At 34.9% G+C, this 5,575-nt stretch overlaps 1 non-coding gene across 1 annotated transcript; it reads left to right on the forward strand.

Moving 5' to 3' along the window:
- The first annotated feature begins 3,477 nt into the window (after positions 1-3,477).
- On the forward strand, positions 3,478-3,549 carry TRNAE-UUC (transfer RNA glutamic acid (anticodon UUC)). Its single transcript has one exon. It is a non-coding gene; the product is annotated as a tRNA-Glu (tRNA).
- Positions 3,550-5,575: the final 2,026 nt, after the last annotated feature.

Consider the following 5,575-nt stretch of genomic DNA (forward strand, 5'->3'; position numbering starts at 1 on the left):
ATATATATATATATATAATGCATTTACCTTCATATTAATACAGTGATTTATACAAATAAGGTATTCGAAATGCATACTATCTCATATATATTTTAAATTGCATACTATCTCAATAACAACATGATAATTAGGAATGGTATGTTTGAAGAACTGATTAATTTCGGATAATGATTTTCCAGTACACAAGAGACATGGGCATTTTTAGTATAATTAGACTTTGCATGCCAAAGTTGTGATCAATAAGAGTTAAAAGACAATTTGCAAATGCTTTACTTACGGAATTTATACAATCAGATTTTTTTTAAAAGAAAAGTCAAACCCCATTGTTAAAAATATATCTGATGGGATTATTTGCTAATGTCTCCATTATCTGAACTTCCATCAGTGTTTTACAAGAAAAGAGGATTATCAATAATTCTTCCAGCAAAATAAAAATTTTTAGTTTTAATTTAACATGTCAATTTAATTAATAGTCAACAAAATGGCATTCTAAATTTCCTTCAGATGGCAATTCAATGACATCTATTGATTTTGTATTACTGGATTGAATATTGTCATCATTATTTCTGTGTGGCATCTTTAGGCAGGATTTGAATTATGCCACATCACACAACATTTTCTTTTTTGTGTGATGCATGTGTATGAATTGTCTCAAATGCTATAAAATTTCATACTGCTATAATAAGAAAATCTCTCAATGTATAGTATATAATATTACATGTATTTATATATATGTGTGTGTATACAAAATATTTCTCTAGCACAGTCAATAGTTATTAAATTAATTCTTCATTCATTCAGCCTTTACAGATAACCTCTCATCAAGCACTCTGCAGAGCATAATAAAGCTCTTATATGTGATAAAGATGAAAAGGACCCAGGAGTGTGACATTCAGAGCAGTCTTAAATGTCATACTAAAGAGTATGCACATCATCCTTTAGGGAATAGGAAGACTTGACATCTTCACATGGCCATCAAATACCTTGGAATAATTTGTGATTTCTTTCTTTTCCTTACATGCCACAACCCTAATCGTGTTGGTTTTACCTTGAAGATATATCCAGAATCTGCCCCATTTACCACTGTGACAACCCAAATACAAGCCACCATCTCCTCCTACCTGGGCTGACCATCTTCAATCAGTTTCCTACTTCTGCCTCTGCCCGCTTCCTGTCTGCTCTCCACAGAGGAGCCAAAAGGATCCTGAAAACAGAAATCAAATCACAGCATTCCTTTTCCTAAAACCCTCCAATGGCTTCCCATCTCACACTAGTGTAAAACACAAAGTCCTGACAATTGTCTACAAGGATCTAATGATATGGCTATTCACTACATTTCTGGGTTCATCTCCAGCATGTGTTTGCCTGTCACTCCCCAATGCTTCAGCCACATAGAACTCCTCCTGTCCTTAAACACGTGAAGGACACTATCATCTCAGGACTTTCATTTGTTCTTCTGCCTGCTTGGTATTATCCCTTCCTTTAGGTCTGTTAAATGCAACCTTGTTAGATAGGGCTTCTCTGAACACATTCTCTGAAATAGGATCTCTCCCTCTCTTCTTTATCATCAATTGACATGCATTTGTTTATCTGTTTGTTGTCTCCCTCACAGCTCTGAACAATTACCCTCATGGAGCAGACACTGTGTTTTGTTCCTTGATATACCTCAAAACAGAAAATAGTATCCTGATACTTAGAAGGTGATCAAGTTTTATTCAATTTTATTACAACTTAAAAAAAAATTGTCTGACAGTAATATTAGAATTCTATTCTCTTCAAGCAAAAAGGTTGTTTAGCTCATGCTTTTTCTGAGTCTGATAGCATTTTTCACTATTTTTACATTTGTGTATGTGTGCCATAATCATTTTTATTGGAGCTAACCTCTGGAAGAAAATCTCTCAATTTGGGAAAATTTCAGTCTAAAATATAAGAGAAATTAAACTAAAATTTGATTCTTTTTTACTTGTACTTCCTATTTTTCATATTGTTTTCTCCACCTTATTCTTCCTTCTTGCACTAGGGCTTCTCTTTTTCATTTCCCATATTGAACCACTAAATGAAAATGCATACGTTCTCTGGTTAAAGTTTATAAAGTGAAGGTACTTTTACCTTTCATCACTACTCCTAAAAAGGGAAGGAAAAAAGAGTAAATATTAGACAAAAGAAAACCTATATCATAATAAAACAAGAAAATGCCAGAAGGTGTAATTAGGAAGGCATCTGTGAGGTCTGGTCTTGGTTGCTGTAGAAGGCTATAGCCTTCTCAGAATTCCTGCAGTTTATAGATTTCTCTGAATTTGAAATGCTTTCTCAAGGATCTCTTAAGAGAAGATAGTGTCTAGAGGTCTGGCATTTCAGAAAAAGCAAATATCCCTGTAGAGAACCAGTTTAACTTTGAAGAAAGTAAAGGAAGATAAAGATAATGTTGGAAACAAGTTAACCTTATATTATTTCTGTCTACAACCTACTCTTTTGGCTAAAAATGAGGAAATAGGAAGGTAGTGATCCATGGCAAGATGGAGAGTCTTTGCTATCATAAACACTTACATGACAGAATGGAGGGGAGAAACATCTGCCAGGGTAAGTGAAATTGCATGTGTAATGAAAGTTCAAGAAAAAAGAAATGGCTAGAAGCTGTAAGCTGTTCATCTCAGTACTCTTCTTCAGAAAAACTATATATAAGTATATTAGCTTTCCATCCCTGTCATAATAAATGACCATAAACTTAGAAGCCAAGTATTGCTAGAACAACAACAAAAAATATCTCATAATTTCTATAGGTCAGAATTCTGGGTGTGTTTAGTAGGCTCTCTGAATAGGGTCTCACAAGGTTGAAATCAAGATGTTGACAGAGATACATTCTGTAGTGTATATAGTTGGACAAATCTACTTCCAAGCTAATTTAGGTTATTGGCTGAATTCAATTCCTTGCAGTTGTAGGACTGTCATCCTTGTTTCCTTGCTAGCTGTAAGCCAGGGGCTGGTCTTTACTTCTGGAAGTTGCCTGTATTCTTTCTCATGCTTTCCATCTGCCCCACTGTAGCAATAGCAGATGGAGATCCTCTCACATTTCAAATCTCTCAGACTTCTGCTGCATCTCTCTGACTCAGCTGAAGAAAGTTCTCTGCTTTTAAGGACTTATATGGTTACATTGGGCTCACATGCATAATTCATAATAACATCCCTATTTTAATGTCAGTAACCTTGCATCTGCAAAGTTCCTTTTACCATGTAATGTAACACATGTACAGGTTTCAGAGCATAGGGGATGGTCATTTATGGGTGACCATTCTGTTTACCACAATAAGAATTATTAACATAGCAGTAATATACTTATAAATAGAATGTAAAATCAAAGAAACACAAGCTTAAAGCAGAGGAAGATAAGTTGAACACAAGAAGAATCACCCAAGGAAATGGGTCAAGAGTTCTGAAAACAAAAGTTCTTCATTGTTTTAAAGAAGTGATGTTGAGAGTTCCCTGGTGGTCTAGTGGTTAGGATTTGGCACTTTCACTGCTGTGGCCTGGGTTCAATCCCTGGTCAGGGAACTGAGATCCCATAAACTGCACAGCCCAGCTAAAAAATAAATAAATAAATAAAACTTAAAAAAAAAAAGGTGTAAATAATGATCTCCCTTAAAAAAGAAAAACAAGCAAACAAACAGGATACATGGATTGAAAGACGATGTCATAAGACAATAAATTAAGTTGAAAAGAGGTTTTATAGAGCTTAGCAAAAGAATTGAAGAAAAATTAAAATACTGTAAAGATGAAACATATGTTAAGTGAAAAAAAAAAAAACTATGGGCAATCCTGAAAACATAAAAGAAGCAGCAAGAAAAGAACTGAGATAATTACTCAAAATGAAACAAATAGAAATTTTTAAATAATTTTAGAAAATATATGTATATAAAAGAGATAGAAAAGTTAAATATAGATAGACATAATTAGATGTTTGGGAGATTAGAGAAAATTGAAAAATATTTTTAAATACAGCAGAAGAAAACTTTTTTTTGAAAGGATCTTTAAATAGACCAAGGCAAAACCAACTTCAGAAGAGATTGAAAATGTTATAAATTTGATGGATTAAATGAGTTGAGATAAAGGAAAAGGTGGAAGGAGGACTAATAGATTGTCAAATAATTGTGCTAACCTCCTCACATCTCATCTTTCATAGCAGGTGGTCAGTAGGACCTAAAATTAAAGCATTTAACTTTAAAAATAATGACTAAACTTAATATTTTTCATAACCATTTTATCTTAAAGGAAATAAGAGACATTTGAAAATAATCTCTAGAGTGGTTAACAATGATAAGAATTCCTATTTGAATTTCAGGGAGGAAGAGGAATTTAGTGTTAGTTAAATTTATTTTTCTCAGATAAATCCAGGTAAAATTTAATTTTAAAATTCATTTGTATATAACTGTATCTATTATCTACCTAATCATTTAGCCATCTTCAATCTACCTACCTGGTCATCCCTTCTATGCACATACGTTGACAAGAAGTGCCCTTTTACTGGTAATGTCTCCGTCTAAGGGTGGATCCTGTCTGGTGTGGTGACCAAGATGAAGATGTAGCAGACCAATGTCAACCACCAAGACTGCCTCCACTACGTCCGAAAGTAGAACTGATTCGAGAAGCATCACAAGAACATATCCGTGCACCTTTCCCCCAGCTTCAAGGATGTCCAGCTTGATGACATTATCACAGTGGGCTGGTGCCGGCCCCAGAGCAGGATGGTGCACTTCAATGCGCTCAAGATCACTAAGGCTGCCAGCACCAAGAAGCAGTCCCAGAAGTTCTGAGACTGAACCCTCATCCACTGCCACAAACAAAATAAAGTTATTTTCCCAGTCAAGAAAAAAATAGAAAGGAAAAATTTTTTAAAAGGCAAACTGTGTAATCTATTCGGGGTACAATAAAACTCTTGAGTGTCTCCCAGAATGTGTATCCAAAGATCACTGGGGACTACAATAGCATATATCTGAGACTGTAGGCTCTATTTCCACTTCAGGACTGGACCAGTTGCATTAATGGGAACTCTTCCCTAGAAGAATGACCCACAGGCTGACTCTAAGAGAGTTACAGGCAATCTGGATGTGGCAAGAGTAGACAGCTTTGTCTAGACTTCCTTATATTTATTTAGTACATATTGCTTCTGTTATAGAATACATTTCTTAGGGTGTCCAAAAGTTGCCTGATATCTGTGCCCGGTGAGACTGGGAGTTTGGCTTTCTCCAATACCTCATCATCATAATAGTCTCTTGAGCCTTCTCTATAAGCACAGAGGTTCATGTGCTGCCAACCTGTTATGACCTGCACCACTTACTCTGTTTTGCCTTTTACTGTACCCAAAAGAGAAGTACATATTGCTTTTATGTAATAAAATTTTAGATAGTAGGGTTTTGGAGGCTTGAGAGTAAAATTCTCAATAATTAAAATGACCTCTTATATAGGTAATGATCCAGTGGGCTTTGCTTACAGAAACTGATTTGTAAAGGATAACAGCTGTAAGAAGCAGTAGTATCCTAATTCAACTTTTGGTCAATCATGTGGAAAAATGAATGTTGTA

Source organism: Lipotes vexillifer, unplaced genomic scaffold (assembly GCF_000442215.2).
Source record: "Lipotes vexillifer unplaced genomic scaffold, Lipotes_vexillifer_v1.1 scaffold493, whole genome shotgun sequence".
NCBI lineage: Eukaryota > Metazoa > Chordata > Mammalia > Artiodactyla > Lipotidae > Lipotes > Lipotes vexillifer.